Source organism: Balaenoptera acutorostrata, chromosome 15, assembly GCF_949987535.1.
Source record: "Balaenoptera acutorostrata chromosome 15, mBalAcu1.1, whole genome shotgun sequence".
Lineage (NCBI taxonomy): Eukaryota > Metazoa > Chordata > Mammalia > Artiodactyla > Balaenopteridae > Balaenoptera > Balaenoptera acutorostrata.
In genome coordinates this window covers 4,850,252-4,874,828 of record NC_080078.1, presented here as the reverse complement: position 1 = coordinate 4,874,828, position 24,577 = coordinate 4,850,252, and the positions used below count along the sequence as shown (strand labels likewise).

Genomic DNA, 24,577 nt, shown 5'->3' with positions numbered 1-24,577 from the left:
CAATGCTTTCCGAAATCTAATTTCATCTAGGAAAGAAAACGTCTCATTGGAATCGAGATGATCTTGTGCAGACTAGCATTCTCCGCTCTGCCCAGGCAAACAACGGGGGTCCAAGTGTCAAGTCACATCCTCATTAAATTTTCAAAAGCCCAGACATCATGTCCTTCACAGCGTCCATCTCCCTTTCCAATTGTTCAGTGCAGTCTACCTTGGTCTTATTCTCTCCCCCCTGGAATCCACACAATTGACAACAGTTCTCTGGCCTCAGATTACCAAGGGCAGCTTAACTCCTTTTAGATTGATTAGTCACTTGCATTTTTGCAAGAACAAAGGCGGTCAAATTTCTCAGTAGTGGTAAACTTGGGAAAAAATAACTTGGCCACCATTTCAAGCTATTTCTTTGGAAGAAAGGCATTTCACATACCCACTCAAGGCAGCGTGGATATGAAGAGTTATCAAATGCAAAGTGTCTTCCGTAGTAATAAAAAGCTGTGTTATTTTTATCTCGTTCTTCATTTTTATAGGATGTCCCTGACCTACTAAAAACAAAAACAAAAAAAAAATTTTTTTTAATTTAAAAAGGTCCCCTTCAGATGTTGGTCAGAGTCTGCTGTGTGCAGCTTAAACTCATCAGGAAAATCCATCCCCGGGTGCAGAGTGGACTATCGGACAGGCAATTAAAGAGGAAAAAAATGTGAAAATGACATACATTAGTACATAGAACATCTGTCTGTGATCATGGTCCTCTGAATAGAAACTGTGCTCTTAGCCAGCAATCAAGTGACAGAACAAACACCCATCACGGACCCAGAGAGCCTAACTGTGCCCAAGCAAAGGTGAGTCTGCAATTTGACTTGTAGGATGGCGAAAGCCAGCCATGAATTCCAGTCATTCACTGACTTTGCCAAAAGGCCGCATAATGCCCAGTGAAGTCATTAGGTTCCCAGCCACGATGCATCACAGCACACCACCTCTGCTAACTGGATACTGCAGGCTCTAAAGTCAGACGGCCCAGGTACTTTGAGTTCTTGGCTGTGTGACCTTGGGCAAATTGCTTCGCCTCTCTGTGCCCTAGTTTCTGCAGCTGAAATGGAACCAACAACGACCTTGCCCCATATGGGTACTCTGAGAACTAGAACTAGATGCTATCGTACACCAACAGTGTACGGCACACAGTAAGTGCTCAATCAATGCTCATCATTGTTATGCACAGAGGCAGAAAGCTTCTCCACTACCTCTTTCACAAGCCAGACAGGATGCATGTGACAAAGCTGAATCTTAATAAGGGCTCCCCGCCTTCACGGCCACCTTCTAGCTGCTGTGTTTTCCTCCCAGTCTGTCTTCTGCAACATACCTTGCCACACTCCATGCCCTCTGCTTGTGAATTGTCCCACACTTTATACCTCATTAGTCCTCTAAAGAACTGGGTTCTTAGGGCCACGGTCACATGCGTGCAACTCCACAGGGGATTCTGGGGACTCTGTGCCCCTCCCTTGATGTTACTTTATTCATTCGAAACCTGCTTCTTAGCTCCCCCACCATGCAGGCCCTGAGGATTCAACAAGAGCCAGCAGTCAGTGACGTTTAATGATGGCCCTGTCAGACCTCAGCATCCAGAGGGACAATAACAGTCCCAGAAGCCTTCACCACACACCCCCTTGCAGCTGCCAAGGTTCCTTTTCTTAGGCAAAAAAGAGAGAGGGGAAGGGTCTGGCATGCACACCCCACTCAAATACTTCTCCCTCAATAATAGATTAATCATACTAGTTTAATTTGTAGAGATCTTTTGTTTGGTCAATACATTTTTAGCATTTAATAAATGTTATTAAAATTCATCACTGAGGTTTTGAATATATAAACACACTATTGAGGACCCCTATTCAATGGAATAAAAACAATGCAAGTGATTGCTTGTCTTTCCATCATGTTGCCCAATGACACAATATTAAATCTCTCTTTCCCCTCCTTTAACAACGTACAGGGCAGATTCTGACCATCCTGATCACTTTTGTTGTTAAAAATAATGCAGCTTAGGGGCTTCCCTGGTGGCACAGTGGTTGAGAGTCTGCCTGCCAATGCAGGGGACACGGGTTTGAGCCCTGGTCTGGGAAGATCCCAAATGCTGCGAAGCAACTGGGCCCATGAGCCACAACTACTGAGCCTGCACGTCTGGAGCCTGTGCTCCGCAACAAGAGAGGCCGCGATAGTGAGAGGCCTGCGCACCATGATAAAGAGTGGCCCCCACTTACCGCAACTAGAGAAAGCCCTTGCACAGAAACTAAGACCCAACACAGCCAAAAATAAATAAATTAATTAATCAATTAATTTTAAAAATAATAATAATAATAATGTAGCTTAGACAGACTTCTGATTCCAGAAATATGGAGTTGATGTACTTTTTCCTATTCCTCCCGCTAAGTACAACTAAAATCCATGAACATTACACAGGAAGACTTGGAAAGATGAGGGCAGAAGGACTAGGGACATCGGGAACCAAGGAACAACATGGTGGTGAGTTCCCTGAGTTTTCTTTTTGCCTCAGAGATCCCAGACTTGATGCTGGAGAAGCCAGAAACCCAGACACACCAACTGGTGCAAAGAAGGAAAAACTACAACAAAAGCCTCCTCTCTCTAGTCGAAGGATCAGGAAAGGTACAGCCTAACAAGACAGAAAACTTTTAGATAATAAGTTTCTACTCCACTGCAGGCAGCCCCACTCCCACCAAAATCAGCAAAAGGCTGAGAGAGGAGCCTAGCTCTCCACTCTCTCCAAGCTGAAAGGAGGTATCCCAAACCAATGCCCCCTCTCCAAGGCTGGTACTGGAGAAAGTCCAGTAGGGGACCCAGACTTTCACTCCAGCCAGGCAGTAATGAGGCCCCCTCTCCCTCTCCACTGGGTCTGGGGAGCATCAGGACTGTGACCACCCTCAGCAGTGACAAGGCCCCCTGCCGCCCATGGTACCAGTGGAGGCCATGGGTAGCAGTGATAAAGCACCCCAGCCTCTCCCAGCTAAGGCAGTATCAGCAGGGGCCTGGGGGAGCCTGAACTTCCATCTCCACTCAGCAGTAACAAGGTACCCTTTCCCCCAACGCAGGATGTCCACGGAGGCCAAGTGGAGAACCTGGACTTCCACCCCCCACCTGGTAGTAATGAGGAGGAATTCCCCCCCTTACTTTGCTGGAGGTGTCAGTGGAGGCAGACATAATAAAAATATTTATCGAAGGCCCAAAGTCTTATAATAATACCAAAAAGTCCAGGAAACAATTGAAAATTACTCATCGCACCAAGAACCAGGAAAATCCAGGTTGAATGAGAAAAGACAATTGATAGATTCTGACACCAAGAAGACAGAGATGTCAGAATAATATGCATAAGATTTTGAAGCAGCTATTAGAAAAATTTTCAACAAGCAATGATGTACACACTTGAAACAAACGAAAACATAGAAAGTCTCAGCAAAGAAATAGAAGATCTCAAGACTTCCCTGGTGGTCGAGTGGTAAAGAATCTGCCTTACAATGCAGGGGATGCAGGTTCGATCCCTGGTCAGGGAACTAGGATCCCACATGCTGCAGAGCAGCTAAGCCCGCATGCCACAACTACTGAAGCCTGCGCGCCTAGAGCCCGTGCTCTGCAACAAGAGAAGCCACCACAATGAGAAGTCTGCACACTGCAATGAAGAGTAGACCCCACTGACCACAACTAGAGAAAGCCTGCATGCAGCAATGAAGACCCAATGCAGCCAAAAATAAATAAATTTATTTAAAAAAAAAAGAAATGGAAGAAACAAAGAAGAACCAAATGGAAATTTTAGAAGTGAAAAAAATAACCAACCCCCCCCCAAAAAAATCAATTATGGGCTTACAGCAGAATGGAAGGGATGAAGGAAAGAATCAATGAACTTGAAGAAAGAGCAACAGAAATTACCAAATCTGAACAACAGAGAAATATAGGCTGTAAAAAAATGAGCAGAGCCTCAGGCATCTGTGGGACTATAACAAAAGAACTAACACTCTTGTCATCAGGGTTCTGCAGAAAGAGAGGATAAAGAGGGTGGAGTAGAAAAAGTATTTGAAAAAATAATGGCTAGAAACCTCCCTAATTTGGCAAATATCCTAAACCTACAGATTCAAGAAGCTGAGCAAATACCGAAGAGGATGAATCCAAAGAAGTCCATGCCAAGACACATCATAGGAAAACATTGAAAATAAAGAAATGGACAGTTTTTCTCTCTCTCTCTCTCTCTCTCTCTCTCTCTCTCTCTCTCTCTCTCTCTCTCTCTCTCAGCTGCTGCCACCATATGGACAAGTCTCAGCTAGATTGGTAGAGAATCCTCAGCCAACATCAACTGCTAGCACTTGAGACAGGAGATGAGTTGCCACATTACAGCAGCACATGAGGATCCCAGGCAAAGCTAACAGAAGAACCAAGCCAGCAGCCCCTTGAGAACTGTGAGCAAATAGATATAGTGATCAAGAATTTCTTGGTAAGGAGCTCCACTGATATTTTTGTTGTGTCTGTCGGTCATCAACAAGGTTTGGAACTCACTAGTGTAGACCTTGGAGACCAAGTTCTACTGGGTCACCTGTACTTTGGAAGCCTACTAAGTCTGCTCTACTCATGGCACCTGGGCAAGGAAACCAATTCTCTATCACCTAGTGTACAGGTCAGGACTTTTTCTATTGCAAGTATCAGAAAACCCAACTAAAACTGCTTAAAGAAAATGTATTGGGCTTCCCTGGTGGCGCAGCGGTTGAGAATCTGCCTGCCAATGCAGGGGACACGGGTTCAAGCCCTGGTCTGGGAGGATCCCACATGCCGCGGAGCAACTAGGCCTGTGAGCCACAATTACTGAGCCTGCGCGTCTGGAGCCTGTGCTCTGCAACAGGAGAGGCCGTGGTGGTGAGAGGCCCACGCAGCACGATGAACAGTGGCCCCCACTTGCCGCAACTAGAGAAAGCACTCGCACAGAAACGAAGACCCAACACAGCCATAAATAAATAAATAAATAAATAAATAAGTAAACAAACCCAAAGTTAAAAAAGAAAATAAAGAAATGGAAAAAAATCTTGAAAGCCGTGAGAGAGAAACACCTTATGCTCTATATTTTTAACACAATAAAATTAATTATTTAATTAATTTTAAAAAGCTGGGGAAAAAAAGAGAGTACAAAGTGAAAGAGAAAAAAAAAGCTGGTACTTTGAAAAGATAGGTAAAATTGACAAACTTCTAGCAAGACTGAAAAAGAAAAATGAGAGGGAAAACATGCATTACCAATATCAGGAATGAAACAGTGCCTGCAGAGATTAAAAGGACAATAAAGGCATACTATGAAACCTATATACTCATAGATATATGACAACTTAGATGAAATGGGCCAATTTCTCAAAAAGCAAAAGCTGTCACCACTCACCGCAAATGAAATAGGTAATTTAAAGAACCTGTAACAATTAAGGAAATTGGAATCATAATTTTTAAACTTCCAAAAAAGAAATCTTCAGGCCCAGATAGTATTACTGGAGAAGCCTACCAAATGTTTAAATGAACATCAGTTCTACACAATTTCTTCCAGAAAAGATAAGCAAAGGAAACACTTCCCAATTCATTTTATAAAGCCAGTATTACCCTGTTAACAAAACCAGACAAAGACAGCACAAACAAGGAAAATTACAATGTCCTTCATGAATATAGACACAAAAATCCTTAACAAAATATTAACCAAAAAATGTAGCAACGTATAAAAAGAATTACACACCAGGACTGAGTGGGATCTATTCCAGGGATGCAAGCCTGGTTCAACAGTCATAAATCAATTGATGTAATCTACCATGCTCACAGGCTAAGAAAAATTACATGATCATATAAATGGATGTGGAAAAAGCCATTCACAAAATTCAGTACCATTCATGATTTAAAACTCTTTGACGCTAGGCATAAAGGGGGACTTCCTTAATTTGGTAAAGAAAAAAAAAAAATCTACAGGACTTCCCTGGAGGTCCAGTCGTTAAGACTCCACGCTTCCCCTGTTGGGGGTGGGGGGCATGAGCTCGATCCCTGGTCAGGGAACTAAGATCCCGCAGGCCATGCGGTGTGGCCAAAAAAAAAAATCTACCAAAAGCCTGTAGCTAGGACTTCCCTGGTGGCGCAGTGGTTAAGAATCCACCTGCCAGGGCTTCCCTGGTGGCGCAGTGGTTGAGAGTCTGCCTGCCAATGCAGGGGACATGGGTTTGCGCCCTGGTCTGGGAAGATCCCACATGCCGCGGAGCAACTAGACCCGTGAGCCACAACTACTGAGCCTGCGCGTCTGGAGCCTGTGCTCCGCAACAAGAGAGGCCGCGATAGTGAGAGGCCCACGTACCGCGATGAGGAGTGGCCCCCGCTTGCCGCAACTAGAGAAAGCCCTCTCACAAAACGAAGACCCAACACAGCCATAAATAAATAAATAAATAAATAAATAAATAAATAAATAAATAAATAATCCTTCCCTCTACTAAAAAAAAAAAAAAAAAAGAGGAGGGGAACATAGGTAGTCTGGCTTGCAATCGGTGTTTCTGTGTATTAGGTTTGTGTGTTTGGGGTTTTTGGATCATTGCTGCCATTTGTAGTTTTTGTTTGTGTACCAAGTTGAATAGTGTCACCCCACCCCAAAATTCATATCCACCCAGAATGTCAGAATATGACCCTATTTGGAAGTTGGGTCTCTGCAGATGTAATCAGTTAAGATGAAGCCATACTGGATTAGGGTGGGCCATAAATCCAGGGCCTCCTGTCTTTATAAGAAGAGAGGACGCACACAGGGGAGATGGCCGTGTGACAGAGGCCAAGACTGGAGGGAAGCAAGTACCGTCTAAGCAAAGCCAAGTACTGCTGAGGACCCAAAGCTAGGAGAGAGGCGCAGGTCGGCCCTACTGACACCTTGATTTCAGACTTCTGGCCTCCAAGACTGGAAGAGAATACATTTCTGTTGTTTTTAAGCCACCCAGTTGGTGGTCACTTGTCACTGCTGCGCTAGGAAACAAATACAGTCCGATTCTGCCTTTCCCACGATCTAGAATAAGTGGCATCTTGCTAAGGATGCCTGGGGGGTGGGGGGATGGGGGGGCTCCTCGGGCAATCAGTGTGGCTTCCTCACAAGGAGAATGAATCCCAGATCCTATCTGGGACCTGAAGAAGTGTCTCCTACACAAGAAAAAGAGGGACACACCCTCAAGCACGCAGCATTTTTCTGTGTGTAAAAGAAGAGCAGGAAAACCAGCAAACAAAAATCACATTCTTGTACAGCCACATGAATGCACTGCCCGGGGCGCGTTCGCCTGGCGCCTGCTTGCTCAGCAGAAGGCCGCGGGTCAGCTGGCTGGGAGCTTAGTCACGGCCTTTCAAACCCTCCTCCGCAGCTTCCAAGTTCAAAGGAGAAAAGAAACAAGGCTTTCTGGACCATCTGAGGGAGACACCCTGCCGGTACATGTGAGTCAGGGTGAGACGGTATCCTAATTTCTTCAAAGGTTTTCAAGTTCTCTTGGCTTCTCCTGAGTGGAGTGGTTTTCAAGTTCCTCCTAAGTCTCGCCCTCATTCTTTACCTTTCTGCCTCTATGAATGCCCCTGGACTCAGGATCAGAGCAGGCAACCAGGCTGTGTGGCTTTTCCTGGCGCCTCCACCCACAACAGCAACATCAGCCTCTCCACCATCACCAGCATCATCACCATCTCCATCGTGGAATAAGTACAATATTATAGGCACGACTTCTGAGCACCTGCTGTGTGCCAGCCTCCATACGAAGTCCCCTCCCAGCTCCCTCCAGGTAGGCATTGTTCAGCCCCCGGAGAGGCAAGGAAGCTGAGTCTCAGTAACACAAATTAAAATTGTGTAAATAAATAGTGTGCCTGACAGCACCCAAGGAGAAAGTGGAGGCCCCGCCAGTCATCCTGCCTCCACTGCCCCTGTTCTTTCAAGACACCATCCAGCCTCTGAAACACAGAGAAAGGAAAACATTCCGGCCACTCCTGGAATACCACACGTCCAGGAAATACCCAGCCTGCTGCCTGGACACGATCGATGTCCTCACCTGTCCCCCCCCCTTTCTTTTCCCATCTTCTGTCACATCTTTGTTAAGCCCCTACCACATGGCGTGGACACCAATCAGGGGGCCTGGCTTCACATGTACGACTGAATTTCCAAGTGACTGGTCAGAGGGTTTGGGTTGGGGTGTAGGTGCTCAGTGGGTCCGGGGGCTCCCTTTGGGGTGAGGCAAACGCTTTGGAACCAGGTGGAGGTGGTGGTGGCACAACATCGTGCATGTACTACGTGCCACTGAATTGTGCACTTTAAAATGGTTGATTTTTAGGGACTTACCTGGCAGTCCAGGGGTTAAGACTCCAAGCTCCTAATGCAAGGGACACGGGTTCAATCCCTGATCAGGGAACTAAGATCCCGCGTGCTGTGCGGTGCAGCCAAATAAAATAAAATAATTATTTTTAAAAAATTTTAATAAATAAAATGGTACAGACTTCCCTGGTGGCGCAGTGGTTAAGAATCCACCTGCCAATGCAGGGGACTCAGGTTCGAGCCCTGGTCCAGGAAGATCCCACATGCCGCCGAGCAACTAAGCCTGTGCACCACAACTACTGAGCCTGCGCTCTAGAGCCCACAAGCCACAACTACTGAGCCCATGTGCTGCAACTACTGAAGCCTGCACGCCTAGAGCCCATGCTCTGCAACAAGAGAAACCACCTCAATGAGAAGTCCACGCACCAAAACGAAGAGTAGCCCCCGCTCGCCACAACTAGAGAAAGCCCACGAAGACCCAACACAGCCAAAAATAATTAATTAATTATAAATAAATTAAGTAAGTAATTAATTAAATGGTTGATTTTTAGATAATCAACAAGGACATACTGTATAGCACAGGGAACTCTACTCAACACTCTGTAATAACCTATATGGGAGAAGAATCTGAAAAAGAGTAGATATACGTATATGTATAATTGAATCACTTTGCTGTACACCTGAAACTAACACAACATTGTAAATCAACTATACTCCAATATAAAATAAAAATTAAACTCTCTCCCTCTCTCTCTCTCTCTCTCTCTCTCTCTCTCTATATATATATATATATATATTTTTTTTTTTTTAAAGAGGGAATTCCCTGGTGGTCCAGTGGTTAGGACTTTGCTCTTTCACTACCAAGGGTCCAGGTCCCATCCTTGGTTGAGGAACTAAGATCCTGCAAGCTGTGCGGTGCAACCAAAAAAAAGAGGAAAAAAAAGAAAGACAGAAAGAAAAGAAATAAATAAAATGGTTGATTTTATGTGGTGTGAATTTTGCCTCAATAAGTTAAAAGGGTTTGGGAATTGCATGACAAAGGAACTCCATGGCTGAGGATGTTTAATGCTGTCACAGCCTAAAAGCCCATCTCACCTCCTTCTTTGCCGGAACCACTTCAGGCAGCAGCCAGCTCCCCAGGACAGCCTTGGTGTTGGCGGGTCATTCGGTGAGCCGCGCTGGGGCACAATTTCGGTGGCACTGTCCTGCCCTCCCATTTCAGTGTCCCCATGTCTTACACATCCTGTTCACACTAAAGCTGAAGTGAGACAGGATAGCCAGGGACTTGAAAGTAGGGTCTGCTGACAGGTGACTCAGGAAGATGGATTCTCCAAGTACCTGCCCCTCCGAGGCTATGATTTCCCCTTCGGTGGTGCTTCTAGAAAACTGATGACAGACAGAACGACCCGCGCATGTTGCTGAGCACCGTCCCCAGGGAGCATGAGAAGGCAGCTGCGTAATTGCTGGGTGGCCCCTGACGGCTGTGACCCTCTGACACGTGTTGCCTGGCAGGTCTTCCAAGAGATGCTGCAGGAGGCCCCAGCAGGACCAACCTGGCCGCAGGTGAGGAAGGGCAGCTTCCAGCCTTCTTGACGAGGAGGGAGAGAAATTGAAACAAAAAACAGCCAAAGAATCCCATCAAAGGTGCCCAAGCAAATCCTGGTCCACACACATTCACAATAGCCAAAGGTGAAATAGATAGCTAATGAGAACCTACTGTAGAGCACAGGGAACTCTACCCGGTGCTCTGCGGCGACCTAAATGGGAAGGAAATCCAAAATAGATGGGATATATGTATACGTATGACCGACTGACTTTGCTTTACAGCAGAAAATACACAACATTGTAAAATAACTATACTCCAATAAAAATTAATTTTAAAATAAATAAATAAAGTTTATAAAATAAATTATCAAAATGGTAATTAAAAAAACAAAAAAACAATAGCCAAAGGTGGAAACATCCCAAGTGTCCATCAACCGTCAATGAATGATGGATAAACAAGGGGTGGAAATCCATACGATGAAATATTGCTCAGCCATAGAGGGGAATGACACACCCTACGATGTGGATGGGCCCTGAAAACATGAAGCTCTGTGAAAGAAGCCAGACACAAAAAGTCCACAGTCTGCATGATTCCATTTATACGATCTGTCTCAAATAAGTAAATTCATAGAGACAGAAAGTGAATTGGTGGTTGCAGGGATGGGGGAGGGAGGGGCGTGGCGGATGAGGAGTGGCGCTTCATGGTATGAGTTTCCCTTTGCAGGTGATGAAAATGTTTGGGGAACTTGTTAGAGGTGGTGGTCACACAACATTGCAAATGTACTAAATGCCACTGACCTAACACTTTAAAATGGTTAATTAAAAAAATTATATACATGTCTGTAGGAAAATCTACATAACATAAAGTTTACCATTTTAGCCATCTTGAAATGTCCGGTTCCGGGGCGTGAAGTACATTCACATTGTTGTGCAACCATCACCACCACCATCCACCTCCAGAACTTTGTCATCTTCCCAAACTGAATCTCTTTCCCCTTTAAACACGAATTCCCTATCCTCCTCCTCCTTCAGCCCTTGTCAGCCACCCTTCTACTTTCTGTCTCAACTCCAGGGACCTCTTATAAGTGGAATCATATAATATTTGCCCTTTTGTGATTAAAATAGTTAATTTTATGTCATGTGAATTTCACATTGATTGGAAAGAAAGCGAGAAAGAAGGAAAGGAAGGAAGGAAGGGGAAGGGGAAGGAGAAAGAAAGGGATGGGAAGGAAAGGGAAAAAGAAAGAAAGAAAGAAAGAAGAAAGAAAGAAAGAAAGAAAGAAAGAAAGAAAGAAAGAAAGAAAGGAAGGAAGGAAGGAAGGAAGGAAGGAAGGAAGAAAGAAAGGAAAGAAAGGGAGAGAGAGAGAGGGAGGGAGGGAAGGGTGGAAGAAAGGAAAAGAAACCAATCAATCCATCTTAGCCCCCTCCTCACTGAGACTGTTGTAGCCACAGACTGGATCTGGGTCAAGGTGACCACAGCCCCTTCTGAATCTACCCTTCACCCTCTACTGTCATCCCCAGGGATGAGACTGAATTGGCAGCAGGTCAAAATAAAATGTTTGTGGGGCAGTAGCAGCCTTAGGGGGCCTGTGAGATGCTGGTGGGAGAAAATGCCGTCCTGGGCCTCACATAACAGCTTCATGAACAACTCTCAGGTTTAAGTGCATGAGAAAAATGTCTCGGCTGTGGTTTCCTCTCTAAGTGTTCCAGAGCGGACAGCTCATTCCTGCTAATGGAAAGGCCTGCATCCGCTTTCTGGATGTCGTGAATGGGGTAAAAACCCAGGAGAGAAAGTGCCCATGCCATCACCAATCGCACCCCGTCCATTTGTGTGCTGAGCCTAACTTCAGGTTAATTATTTATGACGGGGCTCCAAAGGAAGTGTTAGTAAGAGACTGGCTGCCTCTTCTAATTGCCAGATTTCTGAGAAGAAGCTTCAGCCTGGAGGGATTTTTGTGATTAGAATGAAAGGAAATATAAAAAAGCAAAGTGTGCTTTGGCCTGGTCCAAAAGAACAGACTACTGAGAACTAAAAAGAAAAATTAATTATTAATAACCAGAATATGGAAAGAAAAGGGGACGACAGAGGAAAGACGGTTTCTACCCAGCCCTCACCTGAATCTCCCGCAACCAGAAACCAAGGGGAGCTGCCCATAGAGTCATACACCAGACGTGGAGCAGATCGGTTGTCGATTCTGAAGATGAAACAGCATAAGGCTGCCTTCTGTTGGGAAATCTCAGAGCCAGGGGTCTAAGGTAGAGGGGGCTTCACCATGAAATCAAATTGAACTTTGGTTTTCCAAAAACAGCACGTGTGACACCTATTTAATTTCTAGCCATTTTTGTCTTATAAGCGCATCATCTAACTTTACAAAAAAAATTTTTTATTGAAGTATAGTTGATTTACAAAGTTGTGTTAATTTCTGCTGTACAGCAAAGTGATTCAGTTATACATATGTATATATATTTTTTAATATTCTTTTCCATTATGGTTTATCATAGGAAATTGAATATAGTTTCCTGTGCAATACAGTAGGACCTTGTTGTTTGTCTATCCTGTATATAAAAGCTTACATCTGCTAACCCCAACCTCCCACTCCATCCCTCCCCCAACCCCCTCCCCCTTGGCAACCACCAGTCTGTTCTCTATGTCTGTGAGTCTGTTTCTGTTTCATAGATAGGTTTATTTGTGTCATATTTTAGATTCCACATATAAGTGATATCATATGGTATTTGTCTTTCTCTGTCTGACTAACTTCACTTAGTAAGATAATCTCTAGTTGCATCCATGTTGCTGTACATGGCATTATTTCATTCTTTTTATGGCTGAGTAGTATTCCATTGTATATATGCACCATATCTTCTCTATCCATTCATCTGTTGATGGACATTTAGGTTGTTTCCGTGTCTTGGCTATTGTGAATAGTGCTGCTGTGAACATAGGGGTGCATGTATCTTTTTGAATTAGAGTTTTGTCTGGATATATACGCAGAAGTGGGATTGCTGGACCATATGGTAGCTCTATTTTTAGTTTTCTGAGGACCCTCCGTACAGTTTTCCACAGTGGCTGCACCAACTTACATTCCCACCAACAGTGTAGGAGGGTCCCCTTTTCTCCACATTCTCTCCAGCATTTGTTATTTGTAGAGTTTTTAATGATGGCCATTCTGACTGGTGTGAGGTGATACCTCATTATAGTTTTGATTTGCATTTCTCTAACAATTATCGATGATCAGAGTCTTTTCATGTGCCTATTGGCCATTTGTATTTCTTCTTCGGAGAAATGTCTATTTAGGTCGTTTCATCTAACGTTTTTGTAGCTGCTTCTTACTTGGGCAATGAGTACCCAGCCCTTGGATCATTCACATCCCGCAAGATCAGAAAGGAAGAAAAAAAAAGAAAGAAAAAAGGCTTCCAAATAGTCCCATTTTGCTACTCAGAGAAAATTTGGTAGGGAAAGAAGTTATAATGATAGCAGATAAAATGCAATTTGAAAGTTACCTGTTTATTTACGTATCACCCTTGTCCCCAGCTGTCACTGACAACTAAGAGTTGACTTACTTATCAGTTTAAATCCCAGGTACTCTTCCTTGGGAGCAAGAAGTGGCGTATCAGGAAACAGTGAGAAGTTCCGTGGCAAAGACACAATTTGTAGCTCAACTGCTGGAGGATTTTTTCATTTGCATCCCACCAGGCAAACTCAAGTCTGAGTTTCTATGACTTTTGAGGCACATTTTACTTCCTTGCCTGGCACTCCACTCACCTCAGCAAGAACTAAGGTGTGGAATTTAATAACAGGCATGCTTAATTATAGATGTTGCATTTGCCTGTCCTGGAGGATTGAAAACAAAGTGTCTCCTAAAAAACTCAAGACCGGGGTCATGAAGGGGATCAGACTCACAGATCAAGAAATGCCACCAGACGTTTAAGAAATGGATGGATGGGAACTTCCCTGGTGGAACAGTGGCTAAGACTCTGCGTTCCCAACGCATGGGGCCTGGGTTCGATCCCTGGTCAGGGAACTAGATCCCACATGCCGTAACGCAGATCCCGCAGGCAGCAACGAAGACCCGACAGAGCCAAATAAATAAATAAATAAATAAAATATTTAAAAAACAAAAAAAAGGAAATGGACCGATGATGAAGCAGGGAGGGGCTGTGTATGGTGACTAAAACTCTTCCAGGGTTATCCACTAGAGGACCCGCCCCGGCGAGGCCCCTGATGATATGGGCAGTGCACCGCACGGGTCCAAGTTGGAAAATATTGCTATGACTTTTCCTCTGCCAGGAAGGTACCTCCCTGTTTCTTTCCTCAGTCAACTCAATGCCCTCAAGACCGTTGCCTGACGATGTAATTGTCCGCCCCCCATGGTGGAGTGAGCTCCCCATCACAGGAAACATTCAAGTAGAAATAAGAGAAAATACGTCTGTACTACATTTGTTCCAAAGTCCCTTCCAGCTCTTCAGACTGTGTGAATTTTCAGGTTAACAGAATTGAAGGTCATTCCCAAATCACAACAGCTGCTCTCCGGCCAACATTCCATCAGGTGAATCATGGAGGGAAACAGCGGTGGAGGTTATCAAAACTAATGATGGACAAATACTGTGACCGTGAATCAGAGAGGGCCCCCCCCAGCTTCAAGGTAGGGTCCCCATCTGAGGATGTGGGAAACTGGCACCCTCGTGCCTTGCTGCTGGGAATGTAAAATGGTGCAGCCGCTGTGGAACACAGTTTGACAGTGCATCAAAAAGTTAAAGGTAGAATCACCATGCGACCCAGCAATTTCACTCCTAGGTGTATCGTATACCCAAAAGGATTGAAAACAGGTATTAAAACAAATACAGCTGACCGTTGAACAATGAGGGGGTCAGGGACACCGACCCTCCGCCCAGTTGAAAATCTGCATTTAACTTATAGTCGGCCCTTCACATATGGAGTTCCCCCATATCCGAGGTTCCCTGTCCCCGGATTCAACCAACCACGGAACATGTAGTACCTTAGTATTGACTATTGAAAAACATCTGCCATACAGTTCAAACTGATGTTGTTCAAGGGTCAACTTATATACATAGTTCATAGAAGCATTATGCAAATAGCAAATAGCAAAAAGATGGAAACAGCCAAAATGGCCATCAATGGATAAATGAATAAACAAATTGTGTTTTTATATATACATAAAGTATTTTAATATACATTATTATATACACAATTATGTATATATTATATAATATTATCTATTGTATATAGTAATATATAATAATATATATAATGGAATATTTCTCAACCATAAAAAGGGATGAAGTATTGATATATGCTACGTGATGAGCCTTGAAAACATTACGCTAAGTGAAAGAAGCCAGACACAGAAGGTCCCACGCTGTATGATTCCATTTACATGAAATATGTAGACTAGGTAGAGCCACAGAGACAGAGGCAGACTGATGGTGGCTAGACGCTGGAGGGCGGGAGGAATGGGGAGTGACCACTGAATGGGCACCGGGTTTCCTCTGGGGGTGATGAAAATATTTTGGAACTCGACAGCAGTGGTGGTGACACAACACTGTGAATGCACTAAATGCCACTGAATTGTTTACTTTAAAATAGTTAACTTTATGGGACTTCCCTGGTGGTCCAGTGGTTAGGAATCCGCTTTCCAATGCAGGGACGCAGGTTCAATCCCTGGTCTGCGAACTAAGATCTCACATGCCATGGGGCAACTAAGCCTGCGTGCCACAGCTAGAGAGAAGCCCGCCAGCCGCAACTAAGGCCCAAACGCAGCCGAAAATAAAATAAATTAATTAAAAAAAAAAAAAAAGAAATGTATCACAGAACTAAAAAATACAATCAACTAGTGAATATAACAAAAAAGAAGCAGACCTCACAGATATAAAGAACAAACTAGTGGTTACCAGTGGGGAGAGGGGAGGGGGGGGAAGGGAAATTTTTTAAAAAATAGTTAACTTTACGTTGTGTGAATTTCACCTCCGTTAAAAAATCTGTGAATGGTTCCCAGCCCAGAATGAAGAGAGGTCCCTGGAGCTCACTGCTGTGTGCCTCAGGCAAGGTGATTGACCTCTCTGTGCTTCAGCTTCTCAGTTTATCAACGAGAGACAGTAATACCCGCCTTTCAGAGTTGTCCCTAAGATTACAGATCATTTTACATTATGCGCCTGGCATGTATTAACTATTATGAAAAAAAAATAGGAGACACCTTGATGTGAACATTTCTAGAATGGAATGGAATGGCTCTAGAATGCAGAGCCAGCGTCCTCGCCGACATTCTTCGATCAATAAAACAGGTGGTCTAGTTGTCAGAATATACTACCTCCCTCTTGAGAATCGGTTTATAAGAGAGAGGAACAAACGTTACTATTGTATCACCTTCTGCTTACACAACTATCAAGATTGGAATCACCAGGTCAGAACTCAGCATTTACTGTGTGCCAAACGCTTTCCTTGTTGGAGCTCGCCCAACCCTGGAGGCCTTAAGCGTGTGTTATTATTCATGAAGGTTTGAGAGCTAGGCGAGCCCTCGGAGTGGGCGGGGAGGCCCAGAGAGGTGATTCGTTGCCCACCATCACACAGCTTAGGACCCACGTCCTAGCCCCTGTGGGACGCCCCTTTCCACCTCTCCAAGGGGCACTGGAGGGCAGCTCAGAAATTTTCTAGAAAGCAGAAAAAAAAATCCTACATGAGATTTGAAATCTGACATGAAGGACAGGTGATGTGCACCCCTGAAACTCAGCAGTACACCCCGAAAGTCAGTGTCCCTGCAGAATTTTTCTGAAGAGTGGCTACACCTCAGCAAGCTTACTTTCACTGCAGTTTCGACCCTAGATTATTAAGCTGAATACAAACAGGCCATTTGCAAGAGATGATAAATGATTTAAAATATAAATAAATACATTGACCCTTACCAGCAATTCAATTAGCAAAAAAGAAAAAGAAGAGAGAGAGAGAGAGATTTACCTGTGCTGAGGAAGGCACATGTGAATGGGTAAAACCCTGTAGGAAGAGTAAATTGACAATATCTTTTAAAAGCCTTTCAGGGGCTTCCCTAGTGGCGCGGTGGTTAAGAATCCTCCTGCCAGGGCAGGGGACACGGGTTCAAGCCCTGGTCCAGGAAGATCCCACATGCCGCAGAGCAACTAAGCCCATGCGCCACAACTACTGAGCCTGCGCTCTAAAGCCCATGAGCCACAACTACTGAGCCTACTGCCACAATTACTGAAGCCCATGTGCCTAGAGCCCGTGCTCCGCAACAAGAGAAGACACTGCAATGAGAAGCCCGCGCACTGCAACGAAGAACAGCCCCCGCTCGCTGCAACTAGAGAAATCCCACGCGCAGCAGCAAAGACCCAATGCAGCAATAAATAAATAAATAAATAAATAAATAAATAAATAAATTTATATTAAAAAATGCCTTTCAAACGCTCACACCCTTTCACCCCATAATTTCCCCTTCTAGGACTTGAGCCTAAAAAACACAGAAGTACAGATAATGTTTTATGTCCCCAATGTTAATCAAAGTATTATTTATAATGGAAAAGTAGAAAAAGCCTAGAAGACCAACAGTAGGGCTACAGTTCAGTAAATCATTACACAAATCCATACAATGGAATAGTAAGCAGTCATAAAATGATCCTAATAATATGAGAAAATACTTAGGATATAATATTGTTCAAAAGAGCAGGATAACATAGAGACAAATTCATAGAGACAAAAAGTAGAATGGTAGTTGCCAGGGGCTGAAAGGAAGGGAGAATGGTGAGTTATTATTTAATGGGTACCAAGTTGCAGTTTGGGAAAATGAAAAAGTTCTCAAGATGGATGATAGTGATGGTTGTGCGAAAATGTAAATGGACTTAATGCTACTGAACTGTACGTTTAAAAATGGTTAAATAATGTTCATTGCAGCACTATTTACAATAGCCAGGACATGGAAGCAACCTAAGTGTCCATCGACAGATGAATGGATAAAGAAGATGTGGCACATATATACAATGGAATATTACTCAGCCATAAAAAGAAATGAAATTGAGTTATTTGTAGTGAGGTGGATGGACCTAGAGTCTGTCATACAGAATGAAGTAAGTCAGAAAGAGAAAAACAAATACCGTATGCTAACACATATATACGGAGTCTAAAAAAAAAAATGGTTCTGATGAACCTCAGGGCAGAACAGGAGTAAAGACACAGACATAGAGAATGGACTTGAGGACATGGGGAGGGGGAAGGGTAAGCTGGGACAAAGTGAGAGAGTAGCATGGACATATATACACTACCAAATGTAAAATAGCTAGCTAGTGGGAAGCAGGTGCATAGCATGGGGAGATCAGCTCGGTGCTTTGCGACCACCTAGAGGGGTGGGATAAGGAGGGTGGGAGGGAGACACAAGAGGGAGGGGATATAGGGATATATGTATGCATATAGCTGATTCACTTTGTTATACAGCAGAAACCAACACAACACTATAAAGCAATTATACGCCAATAAAGATGTTAAAAAAAATGGTAGATTTTGTTATGTGCATTTTTACCACAATAAAAAAGCAGGATAAAAAACATACATATATGATACGATCCTAACCACATAAGAAAAAAAGTTATATATGAAATATTACCAACAAAATAGATCAAAATAGTAATATTGGTTGCCTCTTGATAAGAGATAGATGACTTTAGGGTCTTCCCTGGTGGCACAGTGGCTAAGACTCCATGCTCCCAATGCAGGGGGCCCGGGATTGATCCCTGGTCAGGTAATTAGATCCCACATGCTGCAACTAAGAGTTCGCATGCCACAACTAAGGAGCCCGCCTGCCACAACTAAGACCTGGTGCAACCAAATAAATAAATAAATATTAAAAAAAAAAAATAATGTCTAAAAAAAAAGGAGAGAGACAGATGACTTTAATTTTCATGTCTCTATTTTTCTGTATTTTCTATATATTCTATTATGTGGATGTATATTGTAATATTCAGGAAAAAATAAACTTGAACTTTTAAATGCAGCCTAATTGAACAAAGGAAGAATTTGAGTTTCTAGCGTAGCTTTTTCCCACAATTTGCTCACAAATATAGCAACCTACCCTCTGCATTCTTTTCAGAGATGAGAAATTGTTCTATAAAACAATTTTAAAACCCAGCATTTCAGTAGAAAAAATTATGGAAGATAAAGTTCGTGTGTGTTTACAGTGTCTTGATTTGCCATCATGTTTTGTCTTAATCCGTTCTTATTCTCTTTAATTCCCCATGAACTTAGAAGACACAGTCACAATGCAGCTAAAATTTTGCCTTTGCTATGACTTAGTTTATGAATGTTATAAATACAACTGATTTGTAAGGGAGAAAGCACATTCTTGGCAAAAACCAAATGTCTCTTAAGATGGGCTTAATTAAAACAAAATACTCTCTAAATAGAATACCTCATCAGAATGCATGAAAATTTTAGAAGTTGGACATGACAAAGTAGGTTTAAAGACATAAGATTATTTAAAGCAAAACATTCTTCTTTGTAAGAGACCCAAAATACGTCTAAGGGTGCACGAAAAGTCAAGACTGCAGAACAAAGGCTCTGTGTTTGAAATTTTAATGTGCACATTAAAAAAAGCCAAGAAATACGACCGTAATCTGGGTGAGATTAGACAAAACCAGGAAGGTGATAAAATAGCAGAAGGAAGTGCCTTTCAACAGAAGAATTTTAGGCTTTATACGAGAGACCTTAGCTCTAAAAATGACAGTGGCAAGCAGCCATAGTCAAGGCAAAACTTCATGGTTAAAAGACAAAGGGCATTTTTTAAAGTTATTTCCATTTTCTCCTTCTGAAAAGGGTTTTTCATTTGCTCAGTTAACTATGAAATTTTACTACATTTCCCAAATGATCTTGACCACATACCATGTAAGTAACCAGGAATGAAGTCCTCCCAATTTGAATTTCTGAAACAGCTACGAGTTGAAGGTACACCTAGTGCAGTCTCATATTCCAAAGGGTCAGTTAAAAACAACCTCTGGGGCTTCCCTGGTGGCGCGGTGGTTGAGAATCTCCCTGCCAATGCAGGGGACACGGGTTCGAGTCCTGGTCTGGGAAGATCCCACATGCCGCAGGCTGCAGAGCAACTGGGCCCGTGAGCCACAGCTACTGAGCCTGCACATCTGGAGCCTGTGACCCGCAACGGGAGAGGCCGCGATAGTGAGAGGCCCGCGCACTGCGATGAGGAGTGGCCCCCGCTTGCCGCAACTGGAGAAAGCCCTCGTACAGAAACGAAGACCCAACACAGCCAAAAATAAATAAATTAATTAATTAAAAAAAAACAACCTCTGAAGAGCAACAGCCTTTAAAATGTATTTGCCAAAAAGCAAGCATCCCATTTTAAGTTCAAAGTTTTATCTGTTCTGTTTGCCGACACTTAAAAGGTGAATTTTGGGGAGATGTTGGATTGTCGAGTCCCTTTTGGCAGATGTTTTTTATTATCAGTAAGGACCCTGAATGCCTGGGTCTGCTCACCTGGGCCTCCTGCACCCAGCATCCCCGGCCAGATCCTTGTTTTCATTGTTGACCCATCTAAGAGACGTTGTGTGGTTGAAAAACACATAGGACTAAATTATATTTAATTTTTCCATATGCAATTAAATAACTAACTCGAGTATATCATTTTTTACCTGTCTGTCTGGAATTCTCAGGGCCTGAAGGGTTTTAAGATAATTTTTCAAGGATGGGTAAACTCAGAGTACTTACATGTTTCCCAAGTAAAGAACTTACTTTCTGTTTCCAAAAATATCAAATGCTCTGAGCACCATCACATTCTTTATCTTTTTTTTTCCAGGCAGGATCAGAGTGGGCTGGGATAAAGGTAAAGTACCTCCTTATAGTGAGGTACACTACACTATGAATCTTTCAATGTTGTGATTAATCGCGCCAGACTTTAATGAGAGATGCCTGGGAGTGATTACCTTGGTAAGGATTGCGGAAGGTAATTGGGACATGTTTGCATTTTAGAAAGATGTGTGTGGGAGAGGGAGGTTTAGAGGGTCAAGACAGGAGGCAGAAAGACAAGTTTGGAATTCGATGCAGGTCAAAGACAAGGGTCCAAGCTATGATGGTAGAAGTGGAGATGGACAGGGAGAAGTGGTCAGATTCAGATATAAAAAGAGATAGAATTGGCAAGACAGCATCTTTACCCTTGTCCTAGTTACTACTGCTGTGTAACAAGCCAGCCCCAAATCTAGAGGCATAAAACAACCCTTCTGGGACTTCCCTGGTAGCGCAGTGGTTGGGAATCTGCCTGCCAATGCAGGGGACATGGGTTCGAGCCCTGGTCTGGGAAGATCCCACATGCCGCGGAGCGACTAAGCCCGTGAGCCACAGCTACTGAGCCTGCGCATCTGGAGCCTGTGCTCCGCAACGGGAGAGGCCGCGACAGTGAGAGGCCCGCGCACCGCGATGAAGAGTGGGCCCTGCTCGCCGCAACTGGAGAAAGCCCTCGCACAGAAACGAAGACCCAACACAGCCAAAAATAAATAAATAAATAAATTTATTTATTAAAAAAAAAAACAAAACAACCCTTCTGTTATGTTGATGGATTTTGTGGGTGTGGAATTAGCACTGGGCACAGCAAGGATGGCTTGTCCCTGCTCCTTGATGTCCGGGGCTTCAGCTGGGACGATTCAAAGGCTGGGAGGCGTGGGGGGCAACTGGATGGCTGGGGGCTGGAATCATCTGGAGGCATCTTCACTCACTGTTTGGCAACTGACGCCCGTTTTCAGCCAGGACCTCAGCTGGGGCTGACAGCCAGAACACCTACGTGTGGTCTGGGCTTCCTCACAGTATGGTGGCCTCATGTAAGGTCTTTGACATGATGTCAACTCAGCGCTCCAAACACAAGTGTTCCAGTGAACAAGGCAACAGCTGCATAGCCTTTTATGACCCAGCCTTCAAAGTCATTTAGTGTCATATGTCACATTAGTTACAAGTCAGTCATAAATTTGCCCAGACTCAAGGAGTGGGGGTGATTTGCACTCCATCTCTTGATGGGGTGACAAGGTTCCAGAAGGGCATGTGGGCCAGGAGCTCTTGTTGTGGCCATCTTCGTGAAATACAATCCGCCACAATCATCAACCATTCTCTCTGCAATGACTGAGTGCCAGCGCATGTAATCCCCACAGTGACCACGAGACAGGTGTTATCAACTCATTTCACAGGCTTAGTGAGGTTGAGTGACTCGTCCAAGGGTATTAGGCCAATGAATAAAACACCCAGAACCAGGGGGTCTGACTCCGAAGTCCCTTTCCTTATCCATTCTCCGGTTGTAAGTGATTATGGGGGTCCGAGGACAGGAAAAGTGGAAGTCAGGACCCACACATTGGACGATGAAGGGAGAACAGGAGAAGGGACAGGCTTTTGTTGTGGTATCGAGGTGAGGCCAGTGCTGGAACCCTGCAGAGATGCCCAGGACAGAGCCAAATGTCTGGACCAGAAGTGCCCAGAGAGCCAGAATGGGAGCTATCAGCTGGGAAGAGGGTGTGGAGGTGGAGGGAGAGGAAGCCGCTGAGCACTGAGGTCCAGAAAACACCAGGCTGTTCCCTGGAGAGGACCAGAGAACGGGGCGCTGGGCAGGGATTGGCGGTTGGGTCACACAAGAGGCCGGGGCCGGAAGCACTGAGACCATGGAAGTTAGGCTGATGGAGGACCCAACAGGAACGCAGACTGTCATTGTAGAGCCACGAGTCTGATCCCCAAAAATCTATCATCTGAAAATACCGTGCTAAGTGAAAGAAGCCAGGCACAAAAGGCCACATGTTATATGATTCCATTTATCTGTGAAATGTCCGGAGTCGGCAAATCCATAGAGATAGAAAACTGGGGCTGTGCGGAGGAGGGAATGAACCTGGGGTTTCCTCCTGGAGTGATGAAAACGTCTGGAACTAGACAGTAGCAATGGTTGCACAACATCCTGAATGTACTAAATGGCCACTAAGAGTAAAGTTTGTGTCATGTTTTATGACAATAAAAAAAAAATCATCCCATATCCATAAAGGGAAAAATGGATAAATTGGACCTCATTAAAGCTAAAAAGATTTGCTCTGCAAAAGACCCTGATAAGGCGATGAAGAGACATCTCACAGACTGGGAAAAATTATTTGCAAATCACATAGCCAACAAAGGACTCGTATTGAGCATACAGAATTTTCAAAACTCAACAGTAAAAAAAAAAAAGTGGGCCACTTGGATCCAGTGAAAAGGGCGTGGAGGAGAAATGCCTTTCCACGGCTCTCTTTAACAAGAAGTCTGTGCGATTATCTGACTGATGCCTGTGTATCCCCAATTAGAGCCCAGAAAATCAATTACTAGGCCTGGTTTTGCTCACTATGTGTCCCATGTCTGGCCCAGGGCCCAGCACATAGTAGAAGCAGAATAAATATGAATGAATGAATGAACGAACCAATAAGGAGGAGCAGGGACCTGGTAAGTGCTGGCCAAATGGACCTAGAACCTCTAAAGTATGATGACTGGAGATCCTATTGAACACAGACCCCCCAAAACAGCAACGAGGAGCACATTCATTCACTCATTCATTCGGTGAATATTTGTTGAGCACCTACTGTGTACCAGACTCTGTTTTAAGCATATGAAATACATCGATGATCAAAACACACAACAATCCCTGCACTCTTGGAACATAACTTTACACTACATGAAAAGACAAGGCATTATTTACAACAGCCGAAAAATGGTAGCAACCCAAGTATCCATGGATGGATGAATGGATAAACACAATGCGTCCATCCATCCAACAGAACCCTCTTCAGCCTTAGAAAGGAAGGAAATTCTGACACCTGCTACAACGTGGACGAACCTTGAGGACATTACGCTAAGTGAAATAAACCAGACACGAAAGGACAAATACTGTATGATCCCACTTCTATAAGGTCCCTGGAGGAGCCAGATCCATAGAGACAGAAAGTAGAGGGGGGGGGCAGGGGCTGGGGGAGGGGGAGGGGAGTTAGTGTGTAATGGGGACAGAGTTTCAGTTTAGAAAGATGAAATGAGTTCTGGAAATGGACGGTGGTGATGGCTGCACAACAATGTAAGTGCACTTAATGCCGCTGAATTGGATGCTTAAAACTGGTTAAAATGGTAAATTTTGTGTTAAGTGTGTTTTACCACAATTAAAAACATTCTAATAATAAGGGCTGTGGAGAAAGGAAATTTGTGAAGGAGATTACCATTTTAAGGAGGGCAGTCAGAGTCTTGTTCATACTTCTATTCATATTCAATTGACAGGAGTATTTTTAGCTGCTCTTGAGAGATAGAATGGCATTAAAAATTATTGAAGCGAGAATATTTGTGCAAAGAAGATCACTTAAGGGAATTCCCTGGCGGTCCAGTGGTTACAACTCAGTGCTCTCACTGCCGGGGCTGCAGGTTCCATCCCTGGTCTGGGGAAATAAGATCCCACAAGCCACGTGGCGGTGTGACCAGAAAACCTAAAAATAAAAATTTTAAAAAATTAAAAAAGAGATCACGGGACTTCCCTGGTGGTGCAGTGGTTAAGAATCCACCTGCCAATGCAGGGGACACAGGTTCCAGCCTTGGACCAAGAAGATCCCACATGCTGCAGAGCAACTAAGTCCGTGCGCCACAACTAGTGAAGGCCGTGAGCTCTACAGCCCATGCTGCGCAACTACTGAGCCCACGTGCTGCAACTACTG

At 44.0% G+C, this 24,577-nt stretch overlaps 1 protein-coding gene across 1 annotated transcript in view; it reads right to left on the bottom strand.

Moving 5' to 3' along the window:
- Positions 1 to 9,825: 9,825 nt before the first annotated feature.
- LOC103007501 (small integral membrane protein 10-like protein 2A) overlaps positions 9,826 to 24,577 on the bottom strand; it is a 54,515-nt gene continuing 39,763 nt past the window's right edge. The window contains exon 3 of the mRNA XM_057529976.1: positions 9,826 to 9,911. The gene's annotated coding sequence lies outside the window, so the exon portion shown is untranslated. The remainder of the gene's footprint in view (positions 9,912 to 24,577) is intronic.